At 46.0% G+C, this 10,505-nt stretch overlaps 1 long non-coding RNA gene across 1 annotated transcript in view; it reads right to left on the bottom strand.

Moving 5' to 3' along the window:
* Nucleotides 1-2,355: 2,355 nt before the first annotated feature.
* LOC105512375 overlaps nt 2,356-10,505 on the bottom strand; it is a 10,495-nt gene continuing 2,345 nt past the window's right edge. The window contains exon 3 of the long non-coding RNA XR_001001836.1: nt 2,356-5,006. This is a non-coding gene — a long non-coding RNA (uncharacterized LOC105512375). The remainder of the gene's footprint in view (nt 5,007-10,505) is intronic.

Genomic DNA, 10,505 nt, shown 5'->3' with positions numbered 1-10,505 from the left:
CTCTACAGTATACAAGATGCCTTTCCATTGCTGGGGCCCGGCCCAGCATAGAGATCGGCGCCCTCTGCCCTGCTTCTCCCTGGCTCCACCTTGCCAGTCCCAGACTGCGCGTGTCCCCAGCTGAGCTGGTTCTCACTCCCTCTTGCAGACATGCTCCCTTAGTAGGTGACTTCACTGGAAGCCTGTCTACTGATTCAGGGTGACAGGCTGTGCCAAAGCCCCAGCCCTTGTGGGGCTCATAAATCCTGAGATGGTAGGCGCTACAGAGGTGCAGCTCGACGACAGGAAATTTGGCCTGTCTCTCGGTTTCACCCAGGGCCAGCCTTGACTGATGCTGACCAAAGTGTCAGTGATGAAGGACTTGTCAACACTGCCTGGCTTCCTTCCTCATCTGCCATCAAAGGTGGACTTTTGTCCAAAGCTCTTTAATTTGGGAATTAGGTCTTAGATGTAACTGCCAAGTTAAACTGGACCCAAGAGTGAATTTGGATCTGCACTGAAGAGGGGGTGGAAATTAGTAAGTTCTGGGGTGCCCTGGGCTTGGCACATAATCATAATTACAAAGACTGATGCTTGGAGCTCTTGCTGCAGGCCAGCTGTGTGCTAAGTGCTTCTTCACTCGATCAGCTTCTTACTTCACAACCCAGTTAGATACAGGCAATTTGTGCCCAGAGAAATGAGACACTAGGAGATGATGTGATTTGCCCACGATGCCACAGCTAGCAATGGAGGCATTGGCATTTGAATTTGTACAGTCTGTATTGCCAGAATGGCTGCTGACCTCTCCAAGACCACGTGGGAGGTTTTCGAGGAGCCCTGAAGCTCCGCGGAGTTCCTGGCATCTGGAGAGGCCTCTATTTAGATCCAAGCCTTGGGAGAAGCCCCAGGACAAAGCAGCTTCTAAGGACCACATGGGGTGTGTTGGGGCAGCCCGTCATGAGTCCTGAAACCCAGCTTATTCTCTCTCTTTCTTTTCCTTCCTCCCAAATCCTTTCTGCCTTGCCTGCCATCCAGCGAATCAATTCCAATTGATTCCAACTGATAACACTTCATTGGCGTTTTGTTTATTTGAAGATCAGCAGTGACAAGAATGTGGCAGTCTCCGCCCTGAAGGACCATATCCAAGCAGACTTTTTTATCTTGACTTTGAATCCCAACCTGGACTCCAGCCTACAGCCTCTGGTAGGCAGATTATCCTGTGCTCGCCCTTGTCTTGGCAGTACAATCACATGCTCGTTCTGTGCGCTTGCCTTTTGGGCCCCAGTATACAAGAAATGGGCTTAATTGAAACTATAAGTGAATTTGTCTGGAACACAGAAAACACTCAACAGCACATCTCACTCTGACAGACACTGTCAATCTAATTAGAGGCCTTGAATTATTAAAGCTCCCTAGTCACTTAGAGCTGCAGGTCACCAAGGCACCAAACACACTTGCCTGAGTGGCATGGATTAGGAAGCAGTGGACTCACAGCCAGCTCTTACTGTGGGCCCCCCAAATTTGTTTGATCACCACTCTTCTCAGTCATGAAATCCCACCCTCCTTTCCCAGACCGATCCTGCTGACAGAGCCCTGAACTGGCTCGGGTCCTGGCTTCTGGTCCTACCTCTGGAGTTGACTCTGGGGGTTTTGGCCAATCCTTTTTTTTCATGGTGCCTCCATATTCCCACTTGTATTGTGTGGCTACAAATATTTACTTAGGATCAGTTTAGCAGCTGTGAAGTGTCCTGGGAACTCTGAATGAAAGGCGCTCTATTCCAGCTTATGAACCAAGTGATGATTCTGGCCCTGTCCACATGGCAGGGCCCTGCAGGAGAGAGACTGGACCCATTCATCCTTCATACAGTCCTAATTTTATTCCAGTGCCTCACTGTGGGCTGAGGCAGCAGGGCTTGTCAGAGAACTGAGCGGTCTTCACACTTTCAAAGTCCCGTCTATTTGGTAGAGTTGCTTTTTTTCCTTTTTTTTTTTTGGTTTTTTTTTGTTTTTTTTATCATTGCATATTAGCAAAGGTAAAATCTACCATGCAAGAAAAGGAACAATCATGAAAGGAGAAAGGCCTTCTCAAGGGAGAGCTGCTTATTAGATCTTTGGAAGGTCAAGAAGGCCATTTGCCTGAGGCCAGGATTTATACTATTAGCATGGTAGGCACATCTGGGGCCCACCCTGCGTAAATATCAGGGTGCCATTTTTACGTTTATTTTTACATATGTGTGTGTCTTGTTTCAGGGTGCCCATGGTGCAAGAGAGCACAGCTGAGAATCAATAGGGTAATATGTCCAGGGCCTGCTAGTGATGAATGTGGGTGTTTTGGCCCATTTGGGCTGCCACAACAAAGTACCCCATAGACTGGGTGACATGCAAACAACAGAAGTTTATTTCTCCCAGTTCTGGAGTGTGGAAGTCCAAGATCAAGGAGTCAGCATGGTCAGGTTCTGGTGAGGGCCCTTTCCAGGTTGCACACTGCAGACTTCTTGTATCCTCACGTGGTGGAATGAGGGCGAGAGAGCGCTCTGGGGTCCCTTTTATAAGAGCACCAATCCTATTCCTGAGAATTCCACCCTCATTACCTCCCAATGGCTTTACCTCCTAATCCCATCACATAGTAGGTTAGGGTTTCAACATATGGATTTTGCAAGGACACTAACATTCAATCCATTGCACTGAGTATTTTTGCTTCTTCAAAATGACTCCATTGTTGCAACCTATAATTGTGCATCTGTCTTGAGGCTAAAATAGCAGGTCTTAGAGCTGGAATCTCCAGCTTCCCAGAATCCTGGGCCCCTCTACCGACCTCTCTAACAATTCCCCTCTAGGAGCACTTACTTACAGAACATTGAGTCTCTGCTCACTCTCTCCTGAATGCCTTTCTGCTCCTTCTTCTTTGAACTCCTCACTAGGCCCAGGGGCCAGGCATCCCATCCAGATATCATCCCCAGTTGCAGATATCTGAGAAACTCTGCAGCCACTCTCTCCCTCAGGGCTAAAGTCTTCACTCCCAATAGGGCTTCAATCACCATGGTTTCCAATCTCACTCTTCTTCTGGGTGTGCAGAGCATGGCTTCCCATTACTTTCAAAGAGAAATGCAAATGTCTTATGCAAATTTACTGTATTAGTTTGTTCTCACACTGCTAATAAAGACATATCTGAGACTGGGTAATTTATAAGGGAAAAGAGGTTTAATGGACTCACAGCTCTACATGGGTGAGGAGGCCTCACAATAGTGGCAGAAGGAGAAGCAAAGGCATGTCTTACATGGTGGCAGGCAAGAGAGAAGTGCCAAGCAAAATGGGGGAAAATCTCTTATAAAACTTATAAAACCATCAGATTTTGTGAAAACTCACTCACTATCATGAGGACAGTAGCATGGGGGTAATTGCCCCCATGATTCAATTATCTCCCACTGTGTCCCTCCCACAACAGTGGGAATTATGGGAACTACAATTCAAGATGATATTTGGGTGGGCACAGTCAAACCATATCACTTACCAAGGCCTTACATGATCTAGTCTGTGTCTTCCTGTTTGACTTAATTTTTCCTCTTATTCACCTCTTTGCTTATCAAATCCAGCCACATTGTTCTCTTTCCCATCCTTCAAACTCATCCAGGTTCATTCCCACTTTAGGGTTTTGTACGTGTTCTGGTCTCTCTACTAAGTATACTCTGCCCATGAAAATTGGCATGCTGGCTTCTTCTTGTCATTCAGATCTTTGTTGAAATGTCATATTCCCAAAGCTAATTCCTTGAGCATTTTGTCTAAAATAGCCCTCCCCTCTCAGTCACTTACATCTTATACAGCTAATTGTCTTCAGACATTTAAGATCATTGACAATGATTGATGCTATATGTGCTATCTTTTTTCCTCCAATAGTAGAATACGGATTCTATGAGTAGAAACTTTGTCTGACATTTTCCCTGCTATATACCTAACACTATGGAATATATATGGCACTTGATGGTTGCTCTATAAATACTTGTTAGATGACTCAATGAATGAACAAACTAGAAATATTTGTTATGGACTATAAGAGGTTGCCAGTGAACTTCACCTTGCAAACCTCATAGTCTTTGGTATTGGCCCTAGAAGTCTCATCTGGCCATAGTGTTGGGTCTGGGTTGGGTTGCAATGTCCCAGTCACCTAGGCTTTGTGGTGCTTAGCTGTGGCTAGTAGAACAAGGTACCAAGGGTGAGCCAAGAAGCAACCTCCAAAACTTATCAGAAAGTCCAACCTGGCCGCTGCTTCTTGTAGGATAGGCAAAGTGTGAAGATCTTGATATGAAGCATAGGATATAAACTGGGGAAACCAAACCAGAGTTCAAGCCTGGAGGAATTCCCAGAGCCATGGGAACATGGTTGTAGAAAGCCCCTATAGTTTTGGGTGAGCTGGTGAAGGAGCAGTTAGACTTACTTGGTTCAGGCACACAATGATCTTCAGTCCTTCTCTTGAAGGCATGAGCTGGCTGCAGTTGCACTTCGCTCTGCTGGAGAGGAGCTGATGTCAGAGACTGATAATGGGTCAAGGGCTGGGTGGAGAGTATTCATTGCTGATTAAGTATTTCTTGATACTGAATGAGAGTAGATTTAGTAGAGGGGAAGGGAAGACCACAGGAAGACCACCAAAGAGATTATTCTACAGTCCAGAAAAGAGAGGACAAGAGCTAGTAGTGATGGCAGAAGGGAGGAAGAGAAAGAGATTCATGCAAGAGAATTACTAATGCAAAATGTGCAAAATTTAAATTCAATCAGATTAGGCCAATGGAATAAGGAAAAAGAAAGACGCCATGAAGCCCAGGAGGACCTGAGCATGCTCAGCATTGTAGAGGGTGTTGTGTACCTTGATTAAGTGAAAGACAGCAAGGGAGAGGCACACGAGGGCAGGGAAATGTGCTTTACCTCTAGACAGGCTGATGTGACCAGCTCACTGGGACTCCAGAGAGATTTTTTCCAAAAGTAGCTGGAAATATTGGCCTACAGCACAAAAGCCCTAGGAGCCAGGTGAATGCCTGGAAGAACAGAAGGAATTACATTATTTAAAGTAAAATGGGCCAGGCATGGTGGCTCACGCTTATAATTCCAGCACTTTGGGAGGCCAAGATGGGCGGATCACTTGAGGTCAGGAGTTCAAGACCAGCCTGGCCAACACGGGGAGACCCTGTCTCTACTAAAAATACAAAAATTAGCCGGGTGTGGCGCGCCTGTAATCCCAGCTACTCCAGAGGCTGAGGCGGGAGAATCACTTGAACTGGGGAGGTGGAGGTTGCAGTGAGTTGAGATGGCTCCACTGCACTCCAGCCTGAGTGACAGAGCAAGACTCCGTCTCTAAACAAAACAAAATAAAACAAGGAAACAAACAAACAAAAAGTACAACGGGGCTTTTGAAAGTAACTAAGAATTCTGGTAGAGGGAGGGGAAGCCAGAAGGACATTTTTAACTTGAATAAAAACTAATGCTAATGAAGGGAAAGCTTGAAGCTGGAGGATGGTTTCTTATTCAAACGCAGTTTCGGATTGAATTATTTAAACTGTAGCATGTGATTTCAGAAATCAGCTGTCTTTTTGCCTTACAAAGAGAACTCAGGCGTGTCTTGAGAGTCAGAAGCCTAGGAACCAAAACTCCAAAGGGGCCAGACCAGGAAAACCTAGCTCTCCCCAGTACAAAGGGGAAAGCACTCCTGTTCAGTGCTGCTTTCTGCACCACAACCACCTGTGAGGAGCACTCTGTGCAGGTAATTCTGAAAGCGCCATACGAAAGAAAGAATCACATGTTATTGATCATAAATGCGAAAGCAAAAACAAATGAAGGTTTCTCCTTGCCTTCAAATGAAGACAACCAAAAGCATCAGAGGTGACAACAAGACAGACACGACATGAGGATTGAAAACCAGGTTATACCCTAGGGAGCACGCATAAAATTAAGAAAATAATTACTGACTATAAGACGCAGATCACAGAATAAAAGGAGTCCCAAAAGAACCTTCCTTCCACAATAGAAACAAACAACAACTTAAAAATATGAAGAAAGTAGGTCGGACACAGTGGCTCATGCCTATAATCCCAGCACTTTGGGAGGCTGAGGCAGGCGGATCACTTGAGCTCAGGAGTTTGAGACCAGCCTGGGCAACATCTCTATTAAAAATACAAAGTTAGCCTGGTGTGGTCGTGGGTGCCTGTAATCCCAGCTACTCGGGAGGCTGAGGCAGGAGAATTGCTTGAATCCAGGAGATGGAGGCTGCAGTGAGCTGAGATCACACCACTGCACTTCCAGCCTAGGCAACAGAGTGAGACTCCGTCTCAAAAATAAAATGAATAGAATAGAATAGAATAGTGATATATCATAAGCTGGTGTTACATCAATGAGAGAATATTATCAAGGTAGCCTTGGGTCCTTCTCCCTGAGTTCTTACAATAAGCCCCAGGTCAGGGTTACAAATATCAAGCAAAGGGAATGCTAGGGAGGTAGGGGTAAGGCTACGAGTCAGGGCTGATAGTAAAAAGATGGTCATGTGGAGCGAGGCAGGTGGGAAGTAGGGCAGGTCTTAGCTAAGAACTTCAGAGGAAGCCTCTCAGATCAGACCCAAGGCTACAGGGTAAGAATCGACTGCAGAGACGGGAGCTGCTGGCTTTCCGAGACTGCAGCTTCTGGTGCTGCTTCTTGGACTAGTTCCCACATTACAGGTTACCTACAGCTTCCCCCAGAAAAGAACATTTTCCTTTTGAAATATAGGACAAAGACTATTTCTTGAGTATCTTGGAGGGCCTCCAGGCAATGTGGACCAGGAAATAGGAGATTTGCTGGTCAAATCAACCTTGAGAAAGGCTGGATTCAAATAACCTTTGATTTCTCAGTGACCATTGAATTCTCAGTATATGAAAGGCCCTCCAAAGTCCTGCTTTTATTTATTTATTTATTTATTTATTTAGAGACAGAATCTTGCTCTGTCACCCAGGTTGGAGTGCAGTGGCATGATCTCGGCTCACTGCAATCTTTCACTTCTTGGGTTCAAGTGAGTCTTCTGCCTCAGCCTCCCATGTAGTTGGGATTACAGGCACTCACCCCTACACCAGGCTAATTTTTGTATTTTTAGTAGAGATGGGGTTTCACCATGTTGGCCAGTCTGGTCTTGAACTCCTGACCTCAAGTGATCCCCCCCTCCCCCCGCCATTGGCCTCCCAAAATGCTGGGATTACAGATGTGAGCCACCACCCCCAGGCAAAAGTCCTGCTTCCACAAAACACACTTTATCTTCACTGCCTTGGGGTTATAATTTGTAACAATCACAATAATGGTCACCAAATTGGAGTTGGCTGATGCGATTGGCTACGCCCATCTCTTCTTACTTCCATATTTCTGCATTATAGTAAAGTTGAAGAGAGCAACCTTCTCGGAAGAGGGTATCTGAGCAATATGTGTTCTGGCTAGAGCCTCTCAGCACGCCCACGGAAAGCTACAATACAAATTGTCAATCTGTAGAGCACTCTGTGTTTTACAAAGCACTTTACTACTATCTATCATATAGTAAATACGTAAATATATGTGCATAAAGTAAATGTGGAATATGACAGGAGTTGGAGGGAGCCCAGTCAATTGTATTCTAGAAGTGCAATAAAACAAGCTTGGTTCCTGCAAGGTGTGTGTCAGTGGGTTCCAGAAAGGTGAAGATTTGGCATAATTGGATCCCACTTTCTACAACAGTTTCCGCCGGTTGAAAGCACACCTGCGGCTTGCCCTGGGGGTGTTTTCCCCACCATCCCTTCCATCCCTTCTCAAGGTTCCTTTCTAATTACTTGAATACCCCTAGGGTGCTGAGTGAACAGGTTAATTTAAATGGGAAGACCTAAAACTCTTGTTTTTCAGCTCCTTGCTGAGGTACCTGATGATTATCCCATCGCCAACCCGGGCAAGTCCAAAGGCCTTTACATCCCTTCACAACGTCATCCCCCATCACTTTCCCTGCACGCTGTGTTCCAGCTCCTTGGAAAGGCCCCCCATTTCCTGAACAGGTTGCGCTTCCTCCGCTTCTCACCCTTCAACTTACACACCCTGCATTCTGTTCCTGGCTGCCCTTCTTTCCTTTCTCTACCTGCAAAACCCTCCGCAGCTCTCCAGGGCAGAGCTAGTTGCTTCTTCCCCTGGATCCCAGGGCCCTTTCTACCTATGGGCCTCCAGTAGTGCCTAATGGCTTACAGATGATGCCCAGGAAACATTCATTGAGGGGAGGTCTCATGGAGCAGGAGACACACCTGCTCCCTCTTCACTTTCTGCCATTAGGAAAAGCTTCCGGAGGCCTCCTCCAAAACAGATGCCGGCACCGTGCTTCTTGCACAGTCTGAAGAACCATGAGCCACAATAAGCCTCTTTTCTACATGAATTACCCAGTCCTGGGTATTTCTTTATAGCAATGCAAAATAGACTAATACAAGGCGTATGTAAATTTTTAAAAAATGCTTTTCTAAAGGAGCGTAGATTGAATGAGGATGAGGCCTGACAGGAAGACTGGTTCATTTAGGGACTGTCTTTTACTGTAGTGTCTCCCAATTTGACATTAAGACACAGGAAAGCATGCCACCAATTGCCAGCAGTCAATCGAGTGGTGGGAAGAGGTAGGAGCCAGAGCTGGCACTGGCTGGCTGGGGGTGGTGGGACAGGCCTAGACAAGTGGCTGCCAAGTATCATCTCTTTGGGGGAAGAGATATGATATGGTTTGGAGGTTTGTCCCCTTCAAATCTTACGGTGACATGTGACCCCCCAGTGTTGGAGGTGGGGCCTAACAGGAGGTGTTTGGGTTATGGGGGTGACCCCTCATGTGACCCCTCATGAATGGTGTGGTTCCCTTGGTGATGGGTGAGTTCTCACTCTATTAGTTATTGATATTTGATTGTTAACAAGAACCTGGCACCTCCTCCCTCTCTCTCTTGCTCCCACTCTCACCGTGTGACATGTCTGCTCCCTCTTCACTTTCTGCCATTAGGAAAAGCTTCCGGAGGCCTCCTCCAAAACAGATGCCGGCACCGTGCTTCTTGCACAGTCCGAAGAACCATGAGCCACAATAAGCCTCTTTTCTATATGAATTACCGAGTCCTGGGTATTTCTTTATAGCAATGCAAAATAGACTAATACAAGGCATATGTAAATTTTTTAAAAATGCTTTTCTAAAGGAGCGTAGATTGAAAGAGGATGAGGCCTGATAGGAAAAAATGGATTCAAGGTAAGCCACACTGAATAATAGAGGGAGGAAGAGATGGGGCAAAGGACTATGCCCGGGCCCCCCCTGCTGGCAGGGCAGAGATCCCACTACAGTGCCAGGGGCGCCCCTTGTCTCAAGGACAGGGCAGGGCTGAGGAGCAGGCTGAAGTCCAGCCCCACCTTCAGCCTCCATGGTAAAGGCAGGGATTTGTAGCCAGGTCTCCTGGAAGGCAGTATATGATTGGCTACTGGTTTTTCACATATTTTCCCAATCATTTCCTCTTCATGTTTAACCTTCTATTATTTGACTAAAATCTCTAAGAAAAGCTTAGTTCCTTCTGAGCTCAGTCCGCCCTTCTTATCTTTTCTCAAAATTTCTGAACGCAAAGGGGCGGAAACCAGGTTTCCAGACATTCAGCTCAGCCAGGCAAACAGCCTCTAGTAATTCCAGGCAAGTGCAAAGACAAGCAGCAAATCGGGCAAAGAGTAGAAGTTGCACCTGTTTTCTTTTTGAGAGTATCCTTATCAGAGAGCCAGAACTAGTCATTAAATTGTGTTTGTTTGCTAACGTTGCTTTACCTTGCTGAGCTCAAAGTGCCCCCACGGACAAAAAAGATCACAGACCACTGCAATTATCAGGGACTGCAGAGTGTGTTTAGTTCCTCCCACCTCATTTCACAGGGTGGAAATTGATGGGGGAAAGGGGAAATTCAAATTACAACAGACTTGATAGAATTCTTTTGCTGTTTTCCTCTAGACAACTCAGGCTCAGTTTAAAGTCCTTTTAAAAAGCCACCATTTTCTGATTTGCTCCTTCAGAAACAGGGCAGCAAATATAAGGATGGGAACAGAAGTGAGAAAGGCAGTCTGAAGCAGCGGACACAAAAGAAGAGCGATTGATGGACTGCCCAAGCTCGGGTAGATAATTTCACTCTGAACCAATCCTCGCATAGAGGAAACACCGTAAAATATTGAGCTATGATCTATATTGAATGGCCCATTCCTTCTTAAAATATACTAATGGACAGCTGCAGCGATACAGGTGCATATCTTAATTGCTAATCCCATAAACATGACTGACCATCCACTCTGTACTAAATCCACAGAGATTAAAGTAAGGATATAAATATGTATAATGAGAAGAACAAACATTTATTGAGAGCTACAATGTTTCAGGTGCTGGACCAAGTTATAACCTTTTTGTTGTTGTTGTTGTTGAGACGGAGTCTCGCTCTATCACCCAGGCTGGAGTGCAGTGGCCGGATCTCAGCTCACTGCAAGCTCCGCCTCCCGGGTTCCCGCCATTCTCCTGCCTCAGC

The sequence above is a fragment of the Colobus angolensis genome, unplaced genomic scaffold, assembly GCF_000951035.1.
Source record: "Colobus angolensis palliatus isolate OR3802 unplaced genomic scaffold, Cang.pa_1.0 Scaffold210, whole genome shotgun sequence".
Classification (NCBI taxonomy): Eukaryota; Metazoa; Chordata; class Mammalia; order Primates; family Cercopithecidae; genus Colobus; species Colobus angolensis.
The sequence above is the reverse complement of the archived record's forward strand: the minus strand, read 5'-3'. Positions and strand labels throughout refer to the sequence as shown.